This window comes from Vulpes lagopus, chromosome 16 (genome assembly GCF_018345385.1).
Source record: "Vulpes lagopus strain Blue_001 chromosome 16, ASM1834538v1, whole genome shotgun sequence".
Classification (NCBI taxonomy): Eukaryota; Metazoa; Chordata; class Mammalia; order Carnivora; family Canidae; genus Vulpes; species Vulpes lagopus.
The window spans coordinates 41,948,500-41,964,663 of record NC_054839.1 but is presented as its reverse complement, the minus strand read 5'-3'; positions in this window follow the sequence as shown (position 1 = coordinate 41,964,663).

Here is a 16,164-nt window from a genome sequence, read left to right as displayed (position 1 = left end):
TTAAAATTCTTTTTCCCTCCTTATAAGTATGTTCTTCTGACCTAGTTCTGTATTGAGTAATTCTGTTTGCATGTATTTCTATTATATCCAAGCATTTGGCTCTTAATTTATGTTATTATATTTTATGCACTAATGTTTCTATTTGTTTCCATTTATAGGTTCATTCCCTATTGAGATATTTTTTTACTTTGTCTTTAATTCCTTGATTTTATTAATCATAAATATTTCAAAGGTCCTATCGGATAATTCCATTATCTAGAAAGTTATGTGTATATTTCTAGTTTTCTTCCTTTTTTTGTTTTTACTCATCTAATTTTCTGATATTCATTTACTCTAACACATTGCATTTGGGTAAAAAAGAATTATAGTTAATTTGAGACTGGATAATAATAATAATAATACCCTTTTCTGAGGTGTTAAAATAAATGTTAACATAAAAGAAACAGGAAAAAAGTAAGATGGTAATACTGCTGACACAACACCATATGGTAATCTTACTAATTTATAGGTAATCTTACTAATCTATGGGTAAAAATAAGGAGTTGTTGATTGGGTACATAATTCCCTGTTACATAGGAATTAAGAAAATTTTGAGGAAATAAAGGTCTTTCTGATCTAATTTTCAACATATGAAAGATGAGTATAGGAGAAAGATAAGATTGGAAGAAATGCATAAGTGACAAAGGGTTTGAATAATATTTTGAATGTCCATTTTTATGGAAAACAGTGAATCCATATCTATATGTCTAAATACCAGAGATATCTATAATCCCTAAAACAAGCTTTAGATTATAACCACTAAGTGAAAAATATAAACTAAAAAAATAAAAGAAAGCAAAACATCCAAATAATTCATGTGCTATAGGCAAATATCTGGATATTTTAAAAAAGTGAAGCATTGATTACATTTATCAGTTATCAACCAGTACACTGATGGGGGTTGACGTTGATTTATTTGAGCCTTAATTGAAGGCAAAGTTTGCTTACTATCTTTCTTTGTATCAACAAATACTAACATCCTAAAGCTAGGTCAGCTGACTTATATATCCAGTCTTGTTTTTTAACTTGCTCTTGTCCCACTCAAAATGTATTCAAGAATACATAAACTCATTCAAATTCTCACAAACACACTTTGAAATTTCATCCTGTCACTCGACACTTCAGAAACACCCACTGCATATTTCATTCACTGCACATAGAAAGTTTCTTCAACTTATATATCATGTCCTTATCACATTCAAAAAAATACATGTGCATATATGACACATAAAATTATACAGATATGAAGATATACTTCTTTCATTGCACAGTAAGAGGGATATTTTAATATAAAAACATAACAGTATCAGTTCCCTATGTGATCACTTCAATTTTGGCTCATTTATCTTAGAATAATGTGTAAAGTCATAATGCAGCCCACAGTCTCTCTGTTGCCCTCCTGTGTTTCATCCTGAACCAGTCTACCTCTATTCTGTAGCTGTTCGTTCCTGGCATTACATCTACAATGACCCTCCTTCTGTCCTTTGAACATATGATAAAAATTTTTAGAAAAGCTTTTCCCTGTGTCTTGAATATTTCCTTTACTCTCTGAATTTGACCTTATTTTCTTTTCACTAAAAATATTCTCTAATCAAACTTCCAGGTCAGTTTGCTCTACTATTGCATTCTTGTACCTCCCTTTTGTCCTTAGTATTACAATTACATAAAAATAAAAATCTTTGTTTAGTGTGCATATGATCACTATCTTCATTAGAACTGAGACCATTACTGTTCCTTCCACTTCTATACTCCCAGGATCAGAAACATTGATGGGTTCATTCATATTAGAAACTCAGTATGTGTTTAATGACTTACTAGTACCTACTACAGAACCTACTGAGCACAGATTCACTGAATAAATGATGAATATGTAAATAAGGGTTCAGACTAGGAAGCCTGCTTAATCATTAAACCTATTATAACTGCCAAAAATATAGAACAAATATATAAAATCAAAAGGAATTGCCAATCTCATTCTCATGAAAAGTGCGAGTCATATAATACCCTTCTCTGTAATACAGGAAACTGAAGCCAAAAAACGTTAAGTAAAGCAAGTCTCCAAGGATTCCTACTTGAGAAGTTAAGCTAAGTACAAATCAATAATAAAAAATGATTACATAGATAAAAACAGACAACATGAATTAAATTGGAAGAAACAAGTAACAGTGATAATAGAGGCTCAATAATTATGTTGGAATTTTCGGTCTCAAAACCAGAAATAAACTAAACAAAAATAAAAATGAGTAAAAATATAAGGCATTATAAATACAAACAAGGACTAAATGACTATCAAAAAGAACCAGAAATATTTGGAGAAGAAAACAAAACTTTTAGAAAAGAAAATTGTACACATTAAAACAAAACTGATTAGATACAGTAAAATGAAATACATAGATGAAAAGAGAATTAGTAAACTAGATGATGGATCTGAAGAAACATCTCAGATGTAATTTGGAGAGACAAAGTTTAAAAAAAAAAAGAGAAAGTTTAACAGAAAGGGAGGGCAAAATGAAAAGAGCTAATACATATCATGGGAATAGAATTCCTAAGAGAAGAAAATAGAAGAAAAGCAATATTTGAAAATATAATATCTTAGTATTTTCCAAAATTGCTAAAAGATTTCAATGTGTATATTTGGAAACTACAGTGAATCACCAGAAATATACATAAAAAGGTATCATCTACATATATTTTAATGAAATTGCAGAGCATCATATATATATAGAAAATATCTCTTAAAAAGCCAGAATTTAAAAATATATTACTCGCATAAGGAAATATAATTTGAACTCAGTAGAATCCTAAATTAAAAGTATAGAAGCCAAAGAATAGTAGAATATTCTATGAGAGAAAATAATCCTTAAACTAATATTTTACACTAAAAAAATATTGTAATTTAGAAAATGGTGAAAGATAATTTCAGGTTAATTGCAACAGACCCTTGGTAAAAAAATATATATGCCACTCCAAAAAGAGATTACATATGCTTTTCAAATAAATATAGACCAGAGAAAGTGGTAGTGTGGAAAAAACAATCTAGAAATACTTTAGAACATTAACAACATAGTCTTTGACATACTAAAATTCTCAATAATATAAATCCAGTATTAAAAATTATCCACTCAGAAAGTCACAAACATACTTTTTTAAAGAATATGTTTAAGAAAAAAATCCAACGTAAATTTACATAATATTTAGAACCAACTGTTGGTCTGGCTGAGAATACAAAACTCACTAACAATTTAGAATAGATTTTAAAATAGTACTCACAATTTCACTCACAAAAAGGGAACAGAATCCATGATTTTACAATGTAAATTCTATCTTCAAAGAAGTGAAAGTTCTCAATTTTATACAATATATTCTAGAGACAAAAAATGGTTGAAAGATGCACTATTTATGAGTTCACTGTAAACTCAGTCACCAAGAGGACTAGAACAGCGATATTAAAGTATTAAATATAAGCAAATCAAACACAGTAACCTATATAAACAAATTAGAGTGTTTTTCAGGCATTCAAAGAAGGTTTTGCATTTCAAAAATCATCATTTTTTTACTCTGAGATATGTAGTGGAGAAATACAGGGGAAAATTTGTATCATTATTTGACTAACATTTATGACTTACAACAAAATGACTACAAATCTCTAAACTGAAACAGATGGGATTGGGGGGTGTCAAGGTAGGCAGAGGGAGAGAAGAGAGAGCATCTTAAGTAGGCTCCAAGCCTAACACAGAGATGCTGTGAGGCTCGATCTCAAGACCCTGAAATGATGACCTGAGCAGAAATCAAGAGTCTGACACTTAACTAAACCACCCAGATGATCCTAGGATTGTTAGTTTTGAAATATTATTTGACATAGTAATGCAAATTACGTAGAATTTGTTTCTGTTTTTTTTGATCAGATATATGTTTGTAGGAGTCAACCTTCTTGTAAGTAACTGTAGTTCACTAATGTCCATTATTGTTTAGCATTCCATTTTATAAATATATCCCTCTTTACTATTTCAAACTTTAAGATAAATAAATGACAAGTTATGATAAATAAATATATGTGTATTTTCTGGCTGTATTCCTAAGAGTTGAAATCCTGGTTTATAGAGTATGCATATGTTAAGCTTTAGTATACACCATGCCAGTTTTCTAAACCAGTGGTACAAACAAAAGTGTAAAGAAAGTCTTTAACATCCTTATCAACACTCGGTATTTTCAATCTTTCTCATTCAGTCACTCTTGTAGATATGTAGTGTACTTGTATTATGGTTTAAATTTGCTTTTGCCTTCATATACTATCATTTTAGTTGTTTCTTTATAGATTGTAATCCATATTTGCAATTAATACAATTTAATACATACTGTTACTTTTACATCACTTCTCTGACATTGCTAGAACTATATTGCATGGCAATACCATTTGCCTTGTGTCAATTTTATAATGAAATTCAATTTTTATGTTTTAAACCCTATATTACTATTATTGTTTTAAAGAGTCAAGGTTCAAACTGTGTCCATTAATTTTATGTACATATTTGCCTTTCCCATGCCTTCCCACATCCATGTTTCATTCTAAGTTTTCCTTCAGTTCTTTTTTTTATTTTTTTAAAGATTTGAGAGAGAGAGGGTGGGGAGAGTGGCAGAGGGAGAAGGACAGAGAAAGTCAAGCAGACTCTGAACTGAGTGCAGAGCACAGAGCCTGCCATGGGGCTCAATCTCAGGACCCTTAGGTCACGACCTGAGCCAAAACCAAGAGTCAGAAGCTTAATTGGCTAAGCCACCCAGGTGCCCCATTTTTTTCTTTTAGTCTTCTGATGACAAATTTATTTTACTTAGTTAAGAACTTATTTTCTTCATTTTGAGGGATATTTTTCCAAGATATCGAATTCCAGCTAGACCAATATTCAGAACTTCAAATAACAGCCTTCCAAACTTTAAATAACAGTCTTCTAAATGTCATTTTTTTTGAGAAATTGGCTATCCTTACTATCATTCCCTGAATTTTTTTTTCTTTCAAGTTTCCTCTATAAATTTACTTTTCAGCAATCTTATCATATTCTGTTTGTATTTCACTAAGATTCTAAATCTGAGTTTCTGGATTTTATCAATTTTGGAAAACAAACAGCCACTCTCTTTTTATTTATTTATTTATTTATTTATTTTTTGCCACTCTCTTTTTAAAAATTTACTTTTTAAATTTTTTTTCAATAACCAATATCTTTTTCACATTATTCTCTACACTCCCTTTGGGATGCAATTATATGAATATTAAACATTTTGCTGATATCCATGTGCTTCTATGGCTCCATTCTATCTTTTACATTCTTATTTTTCCTATCAGTACATTGTTTTGGAAATTTTCTATTGACCATTTACCAGTTCTATAAACTTGCCTTGAATGTGTCTTAAGTACTTTTAATTCCATCTGAGTTCTTAATTTTAGATTTTTTGTTTTATATCTTCGAATTAAAAATTGGTTAATAAATTGTAATTCTATAGTGAAATTGTCCATCTTTTCATCTATCTTCTCTAACATATTAACTACAATTATAAATATCTTTATCACCTCACTTGAATATCTGGATCACTATGGATCTTTTTCTTTTGTCTTTTTCCTTCTATTTTTCAATTTCTTGATCCTGTTTTCTTGGCATGCCTAGTGTGTTTTAAATGAATCACATTATGTATTAAAAATTGTGAAGATTCCATATAATAAAATCATATTGCTAGAAAAATATTCACAGTGAGATAAATATATAAATCTAAAAGATTACTACATATTGTCTACACTTTACAAGCATGTTTACTGAATATTTATGTATAAAACACATTCAAGTAAAATGTTTAAGTGGATAGATAATATCTGAGAAAGAAGCAGATACCTAGGTTGGTGGAGAAGTCAAAGATTTTAACCTTCTCCACAATACACTAAAACTTCCAAAAAGATTATATTTACTTCTTGTATAAATATACTCATTTTAAATATCTAAAAACACATTGTAAGCAACATTATAAGATTTTTCTCATAGCCAAATAAAAGCAAAAGGACCGATTTTCTTATTCTCAAAACTAAATAGGTTACTACAGCAGAGTTAAATCTTTTGAGAGTTTGCTTCAAGCTAAGAGTTTAATATCTGCTTTTCCAAAAAGAAAGTAAACAAATTTTTAAGGTCCATTTGCAGTCCATATAAGAGTTTTATAGGATCTTACAGGAGCTTCTACAGACATATTAAAAATTAAAACATGAAGTAATTTCCCAAATAAGTTTTAAAATGTCCATGCCTTTATGCTGATTGCAGGATCGTTAAATTCACAAGTTAGTATTAATTCTTCATTCATTGTTGAGCAAACTGAAGAACAGAGAATTTAAGGACTTTCTTTCATGTTAATAAGTCACAAATTGCTCCTTTATTTCCCCTGTGTCTACTCAATTCTTCCCTATGCTAGGAGCCCCATGAATATAAGGTTTGGACAGTTATTTAATACAACTTCATGCCTATCAAAGTTGCCTAGACTTTAGAAAATATTCAAGAGATATGGGTGAAAAAAACCCATTGATGTGATTTTTTACTCTCATATTTTGCTTAATGTTTCTTAAATTCTGTGTTAACAGGTTTCCAAATTCAGGGTCTTTACATATGTTGTGCCTTCTTCATAAAAAGATTTTCCCTGTATTCTGAAAGGCTGACTTGTTCTAAATTTCAAGGGTCAACTGAAATGTTATTTCACAAGAAAATCTCACTAATCATAAAGTATTTCTCAACACTTAGCTATTGCTTTGTTCTTCCCATCACAATTAAATATATATAATATAAACTTATATATACATGTATATACATATCACATATTTCCTTGTTCATTGTCTCCATATTACCCTATAAGTGACATATGAATAAATATCTTGACCAGTTTCATCATTTAATTCTCAGTACCTGTATAGAAAGAATGGTGTTCCAGATGGAAAAGTTCCATCTGGGGATTCCTGTTATCATGTAAATTAGCTTTTCTGTAGGAAAACTTACATTTATTTATATGATAGAAAGCTTATCCCAAATGTCCTTTTTTTTAGCTGTCACTGTGTTTGCCAACAAGCTCTGTTTGCACTGACAACAGAACGTTGAGAAAAGGAATACCACTTACAGATCTCAGCAATTCTTCCTAAGCAATTGCCAGTGCCACTCAAAGAAAGTCAAGAGTTCAAGACTTAATGCTCTGATAAAGCCTTATATCCCAAAGTGAGTCATTTACAGTGATACCGCATCATCAGTAAAGTGAATCCACATATCCTATACATTATGGTGAACAGTTTCAAATCTCATCTCCCTACAGCGCTCCCAGTGAAATGAAGCTGAATAAAACAAATCCTGATTTTTCACATTTACTGTTATTAAAGAAAGGAACAAAGTAGCGCCAAGGGGAATGAAAGAATAACGCTATGGCTATTCAGTTGTGAAGAAAGTAAATTAATAAAACTAACCTCATTTCTTTTGTACACGCTCTCAGTAGATACCCCTGGAGAACAATTCCCTTTATGGAATAGAATAAGTATAGGGAATGGACCTTGCAGCTTTTGTAACTTGGTATTTTTAGTAATATTTGCACTTGATGTATCACAAGGAACTAATATGTCACCCTGTTTGCCACATGATGCTTGATATCTTTTCCTATGAGCTATTCCTTTTCATAATGTCTACTTGAAACTTTAGTAAATATTATGCTCTCATTAAATACATCATATAACTATTATCAGGGGAAGGACAAAAACAATCCTGTGAATATATAATTCCTTCAAACTTTAAAACATATATGGCACTCTGGGCTTGTGTGAAATATTTAATCCTTTTTTTTTCCCTCTTGCTTGGCAAAAATTAATGCGGTGTGCTAGAAAAAGCCTTTATCCACTATGACAAACTGAACAACCTCCAGGCTGTTCATCTGCCATGAGGAAGATTTTTCATTTCAATGGCTAGCTGAGTGATGTATGTGAAGATATTTTCCAACCTGTCTGGCTCACAGTCTCATTGCTTTAGTGGATTTCATTTAAGAATTAGTCCAGCATCATTTAATAGCATGCAATATAGGAATACATTTCTCCCAATAGATAGGTGAGATGATAGATAAATATGCATACATATTTCTATTTTTCTAAGAAAAATGAAGTCCAACACTCCATAATATAATTTTGTCAAAATTCTAATCTACCAATAATTTTAGCCCTGATTCCTGATGATAGTTTTTTTTCAAAAGTTCATGTTTCCATTAAACCATCTCTCCTAGATTAAAAGAATCAAAAGAATACAAATAAGCCCGGTATTAGTCAATTGCTTTTTATGAAATAAAAAAAAAAAAAACTGTAAATTTTATTTACCTGATGTAGCTCTATAATCTACTGTCTTGGCTTGATAAATAAATCAATATAATAATTTTGTCAGTATATATCAAACATTTCATGAAGTTTTTCATGTTCATTTTTTTAAAGATTATACTTATTATTCATGACAGACACAGAAAGAGGCAGAGACATAGGCAGAGGGAGAATCAGGCTCCTTGTGGGGAGCCCAATACAAGACTTGTTCCCAGGACCCCAGGATCAGACCTGAGCCAAAGGCAGATACTCAACCACTGAGCCACCCAGGTGCCCCCATGTTCATTTTTCTTAAACAAGGAAATTTTCTAAGTGATAACACATGGAAAATATTCCATTTACAAAGTAAATTTAGAAAATTCCACAGAATTACCAATTAATATAAAAGATGTGGATTATAGATTGGTAAAACAAAAGAATCTCATTATTTACCTAGCACACTGACATGGAGACTTTTCAGAGATTATGGAGCAATATACTCTTTCTATTCTTATCCTTGATCACCATATAATTAAAGACAACCTTCTAACTTTCAAATATTGCATTCTAAAGAAATCATTAGCAAAGTTGGCAGGAAAATGTTGACTCCTGGGATTCACCCCAAAATATTATATTTCTGGTGGGGGACTTGATATCTGAATTTTAAACAGGATCTCAAGTTAATTTTTAAGTCAAAAGTCTAGCAAAAATATCCAGACTACAGCTGGGGAACCATTAATTTTTTTTTAAAGATATTTATTTATTTATTTATTTATTTATTTATTTATTTATTTGAGAGAGAGAGAAAGAGAGAGAAAGAGAGACAGGCAGAGATACAGGCAGAGGGATAAGCAGGCTCCATGCCAGTAGTCCAACGTGGGACTCGATCCCAGGTCTCCAGGATCATGCCCAGGGCCAAAGGCAGGCGCCAAACCGCTGAGCCATCCAGGGATCCCCAGGGAACCATTAATATAAATAAAAGCAAGTGGGGCATTCTGAAAGTTTATATACAATTTTCACGTAGGTAGTCACTGAAACAGAACACTTATCTATTAAAAGTTAGCAGCACAGGGGCACTGGGTTGGATCAGTCAATAAAGCATCTGATTCTCAATTTCAGCTCAGGACATGATCTCAGAGTCGTGAGATCAAACCCCATGACAGGCTCCCTGTTCAGAAGGGAATCTGCTGGATATTCTCTCCCTCTCCCCCTTCCCCTGCTCTCATGCATCCACTCTAAAATAAATCTTTGAAAGTTAGCAAAATGTTTAAGCATGACAACAATAAAATTGCATAGTGCCTGACACATAGCTCTCAATAAATGTCTTAAATGATCAATTAATTTAAAAAATGAATGTCTTTTAATGAGACATCAATCAGAATAAAGAAAATGTGTTAGTACATAATTACATGATATACAAAATATATGGTGTCAAGACTGTGTTTATAGCACACAGTGAATGCTGGCCTTGATGGAAGTTTGTGGTAGCTAAGCACATTCCAAACTGAAGAGTCATCCCTCCCACAACTGTCTCAATAACGCCCATCCAGATGCATTAGGTACACTTCTCTTCCTTCTAGAGAAATGGAAACTAAGACTCAGCAACAACACTTTCTTTTTCTTAAGTCAACATATGGATTAAAGTATACGCTGCTGTTTTATCGACCTCAATAATGAATTTTAATCAACACAAACTGGATTTTAGCCAGTCTTTTAAAAGTCTAGCTTCTGTGCTTATCCCTGTAAATGCACCCTGAAGTCTTTTAGTAACCACAGATAAAGATGACCGACTAGTTTCTGATTTTATGGTTGTATTACTGACTTGAAGTTATTGTAATATAGTCTACAATCATCAGGTGTAAATATAGCAAAGTGATTACAAAGAACTTTCATATCACATCTTGACCTTTCCATCTTCTCACAATAAATTCCTGAATATTATTTTCATATGACATCTTCCTAATTATACTTTAGTTTATAAACATCTTAGCAAATATTTAGATTACACAGTTTAATAATGAATACAAATTCATGTCACCAAAAAATGCTAATTTTAACAATCAAGTAAATATACTATGGAGAGATATGGTTCTAATTCCATAAATGCAATACATATCATAACTTCACATTAAGATTACAAAAACAATATTAATTCACTCAGTCTTGATACAAACTAAGAGCTTCACAATTTAACTGAAAAATACTCCCAATTTTTTTTAGCAAGAATCAACAATATTGTCTGAAGTTACATATGAAAGTAGAAACAATTTTAAAATATCCACATTATACTATAGTATTCAAGCAAAATGTCTTACAATGTTATGATCCAATTTTTATTTTTGAAATTCTCAATTAACAAAAGATCAGTTCTTGTGGTCATTATGAAAGGTGGTATAGACCCCTTCCTAATTAATAAGTTCAGATGTCAACACTAATAACTGATACACACCAAGATGGTATGAAAAATTTATCACTCACGTGATGGGACTTTCTGAGAAGAGCGGGGTATTACCTAATGGAACCCAAAATTGGTTGGAGTGACTTAAGAGAATGAAAACATGAGTGGTTATGGCCGGGGGTGGGGAAAAGGTTCCTAAGTAGGCAGGAGTTGTATGAATTGAACATCCCACAGATTCTTAAAGGCAAGGAATGGGGCAAGCTTTCTTATCAGTTTGCCTAGTTGTGAGCTAAGAGGGGAAAAAGGAAGGCTGACACTAGAAAGGTATCATCAGTCAAGCATAAAAAAATTGAGTCAGAGTATTACACCAGCTTTCAAATGGAATTATCTCTGAGATATTTTTAATAATTCCTGTCCATCTCTATCCTGGCATGAGAATTTTAAACTCATTTTTTCATTCCAACTTCCTTCTAGGTTTTGGCATTCTTCAAAGTTGTAAAACAAGTCTTACCTGCCTTGTGGAGTTTGTATGTAGTAAGGTTTTGGACAATAAATAAACAGATATGAGAGTATCTGAGTGTTACATCTCATAAATAAAATAATTTCAGGCACTATGGTAGAGAGTATCTGTGGCCTGCCTCAGAGGGTATGATCAGAGAAGGCTTCACCAAAACAGACTTCTGAAGTAAGACCTGAATAACAAGAGCTAGTCAACCATGTGAGTGTCGGGGGGAAGAGCAGTTCACCCAGAGGTAGAAACTTGTACAAAGATCTTGAAGTAGAATAAACACTGCATGTAACAAAAATAAAAATAAAAATAAAGCTCATTACTAGAGGGCAGGGAGACATAAAATAAAAAAAAGTAATACAGGAGATTGGAGAGGGGGGCAGAAAGCACTTCATGTAGGATCTTGAAAACTGAGATTAGAGGGACCTGTACTCAAAGGCTAATGGGAAACTACAGAAAATTTTAAGCAGGGGAGTCAATGGCCCAATTTATTTATTATTTAATAAATATTAAGTCACATTCCTTACAATTTAGAGTAGAGAGGATGAAACTCCAAGTGAAAGATCAGTTTGGGAGGTTTTTTAAGATTGTCCAGGAAAAAAATTATAGCACTTTCTCAAGGGTGGTGATAGTGGATGTAGAGAGAGATGAGGGCTTTGGAGTATATTTTCAGGTAAACATAGTATTGGTTGAGAGAGATAAGAGAAAGTAATGAAGAATGACTTTGGTTGTTTATTTTGATGGTTGGTTGATTGATTTGGGACCTGATTTATGGATACGATGATCATGACATTGACTGAAATGAGGGGGATGTCATGGTGTGAGAATTGAGAATTATTCTTCGTAAATACTAATTGTATGGCAACTATATGAAATCCAAAAATAAATGAAGCATTCAGTGGTTTGTAAGATTCTCCAATGCTTAACTTCATCATTTACCAAGTAATTATAGATCAGTTACTATACAGTAGATATGAGTAACACATGGGTAAGTGCCTTTCAGATCTCTCACTGTTTTTTCCTGTGACCTTCGATTCTCATTAGTAACTATCATGTTACTGAGATAATACAATGCCAATAATTAAAAATATAGTTACTATGTTAATCACTGTCCTGTGTTATAAAGAATATAAGCCATAATAATAAACAGCCCTACTATAGAGTGTTGACTTAAATTCATATAAGGATATTTCTCTTTCCAAAGTCATTTTAAAGTGCTCTGCTCTTGTCCAGTTTTATTTTAAGACATGCACTATTAATGCTGTCTTGCAGTAACCGCTTTGGATCACAATGGATCCTCCAAGATTTATGTTGCACCTTTAGCTATAAAATCCTGGCAACATCTATTTTTCTGGAAAGTTTTTATATTATCATTTTTAGCCTCAATCCAGAGTTATTCCTTTAATGTGAAAAAAGTTATAAACCGGCAACAGCTACTTACGCAGTTCTTTCAGTGCATAACAACATTCTATACTGCTAGATGTTTTTACCTTTATTTATTCACCTTTCCTTTCTTTTTTACTGTAAAAGTCTCAAATCCTTATCAAAAAAAGAAAGGGAGCAGGCATTTTAAGAATGTCATATGTAATCATTGTAACTTGTTTCCCTATGGAAATTCCCTGTATATGGATTACATGAAGTAGTATAGATACTCCAACACATACACTTATTATCTCTTACTTTCTGCTTATAACAACTCTCCATACAGGTAATTCAAAACAATAAGGCAACCATAAAAAAAAAAAATCCTATAGGAATCCCTGGGTGGCGCAGCGGCTTAGCGCCTGCCTTTGGCTCAGGGCGCGATCCTGGAGACCCGGGATCGAATCCCACATCAGGCGCCGGGTGCATGGAGCCTGCTTCTCCCTCTGCCTGTGTCTCTGCCTCTCTCTCTGTGACTATCATAAATAAATAAAAATTAAAAAAAAATAAAAATAAGTGCTTTTAAAAAAAAAATCCTATAGTTGTTGTTACAGGTAAGGTAAAACCTATATACTCAGGAAATTTACAATGCAGATTGATTATGAAAAATAACACAAATTATTCTATACTTATTTTAAGGTAACCATTTCAGGGTAACAAAATGATTTTGGAGGGCAAAATATTTTCTACAAGTAACAGGTTGATAAAATTTATGTAGGATGAATGAAATTCCACAAAAGCTTCAGTTTATAAAGCCTCATTCTCAAAAGCATAAAAAAACAATAAAGAATAAAAACAATTCCCAAATGTTACTAGGATCACCCATCTTAATAAATTACTGAGTATGATGAATAATATTAATAATGATGCTTCAGTTTGCCATATTACTAATAGTAGTGGGTGGTTATTACAAAATAAAATCAATTCTTCTAAAATCTTGTTCTTTTCGATAAAAATACTGTAGATATGGATTTTAGTTGTGTCAAGTGGTTTATAATCTGTGTTACATATGATACTTAAGGCATTGATGTGGTATGCAAATGTTTCTGTATGTGAACGTGTACATAAATGTATACATGAAGACTTACATAGTGTAGATCTTTCACTCTGAATTTCAGTATATTAAGGGAATGACACGAGGAGAGACATACTGAGAATATCCAACGTGTAAAACATTCTTCCAGAATCAGACCAAGAACCTGTGCCTGAGAAATGAGAGTCAGTACATTTTGGAAAGCATACTAATCCTGTTATTTAGAATAAAGAAAGATTGCTTCCTATTGGTTGGTATTTCAGAGGCTCTGTTTAAAATGTAAAATGTGAGCCAAGACTTGGAGGATTATTAGGATTTCTACAAGCCCATATAATGATTTAAGTTAATAACAGAGACATATCAGAGTCATGAGGAGGATGTTAAAAGATGCCCCCCAAAAAAATCTATGCTGCTGGTATATGAATATGAATTCTGAGTAAAAACACTGGAAAGGGAATCTGGAAGTGGATGGTTTTTTGTTTGTTTTATGATGCTATGCTAAAAAGCTGAATATAACTTGGGTCCTTTTGTATAATCACAACTATGAAAAGAAGAATAGACCTAAACAGCAGCTATGGTTGTACAGGAGTCTTAGAATTCTATCTTCCCTTTTCAGTTTTGCTTAGCTTTGTTAATGCTGCCATCTGCGCTTTGAATCAACCAAGCCCTACAGAGATTCCAGAAAGAGAACTCTGGTTAAAAAAAAAAAAAAAAAAATTCTATGGTAAGAATTCTTCAATGGTTTTTGCCAGTTCTCCCAGAATCCAATCTGCAGGCTCCCTGGAGAGTGGGGTTTAAAATAGTGTAGCTCTGATATCTACAAAAATTTGGCAAGGTTTTCCATTAATTTTTCTTTGAGTTTCCCCTTGGCTAATGAAAGGAATAACTGGTACCGGCTTACCAGAGAATCCGCTGGAGTCCTGTCAACCCTGGGAGAGGCCCATATGGTGGCCCTCCTGTGAGGGAAGATATGGGCTATGCCAGGTAGTGGGAAAGGCTTTGATACAACCTGTGAGGATAATCTTTTTTCCCCAGTGTTTCAGTTTTTTCCCCACTGTCTCATCAATGTGTGGGCCAGTGTTTTTATGATAGACTCCTAAGAGGATCTGTTTTAGGTTTCTGGTCTTGGAGGTACTACAACTATAAGGCCAAGAGTTGGTAGACACCTGGGTACACTCTTCCAGTCTCTTCAGAGTAGAAAGGTAATTCAGATAGAGGATCAGTACACTGTGTACTCAGGTTAAAAAAACAGTAAAGTGGTGCAGCAGGGGTCTCAACAGCCTTATACAGTATTTTGTTTTAGGTGCCTCTTGTATCTTTAATTCTTCATTAGGCTTTTGCAATGAATTTTTCAACTAAGCTATTTTAGAATCTTGAAAACTTTTAAAGCCTTCTGCCTGCCAATTAAAATTAGGTATCCCATTCTGTTTGATTTCGGAGGCCTTGCTTTCAAGTACACTTTTTCAATGAACTATTGTATTTAATTGGAACATTTCTCATAGTGGCCACTGTATGCTACATTGTCTTAGCAAAATTTTGCCTTTTTTAAAAAAGAATATCCAGAGCTACCAAAACCACCGTTTTTAGAGATAAAATGAGCAGGTATGCTGGAAGATGACATGCCCTATTCTTGAAACTGGAGGATCTCATTTATGTAGCTAAATTTTGAGTGTCTCAGAGCTAAACGAATACCTAAAAAGGGGTGCACTGCTGGCTGAGAAACACTGTGGTGTTTCACAGTATATCTTTATAACAAGAAATTTTATAACAGAAATTTTCTTGAGGTTGGCCAGTGACCTAGTGTCAATCTAATACATTCCATGACCAACTTATCCTAGCACAAGGAGTCTTAAAGCTAGGTGGTGGGTAATCTAACAGCTTTTAAGTCCTTGATGCCTGTCCACCAATTTTGCAACTTGGCTTCTGAGACGTCCACTGACAATAGATTACTCCTTTCACAAGATTTCTTCACAGTGGTGGGTGCCCTAATGGCTTTTCATAGTATGACTTGTGCCCACTGACACTTTGATATGCCATTCATCAAAACCGTCCAAAAAAAAAAAAAAGTTTTTTTTTTTTTTTAATTTATTTTCCCAAGTTCCTCAGTGGTCTATACAGTGGACTTACCTCGAGGATTCTTTGAGTCCCTCCACAGCTGTCTTCAGATCATTATTTTGCCCTGTGGAAATAATCCTCTCTACTTCAACCAGACGGTTAAGCTTTCCAGCTGCCTGTGCACGGTTCCCGAGACCTGGGAGGTCCTCCCGGAGACGCTTACCACGTACCTGAGCTCGTCCACAAACCCAAACGCTGTGGGCGCCCCACGAGGCCTCCCTGAAAAATTGCAATCCTCACACCGCAATTTTGCACCCGGAAGGCTGAAAAGCAACAAAACTCGAAGAGCTCGGAACACAAAACAAGAGGAG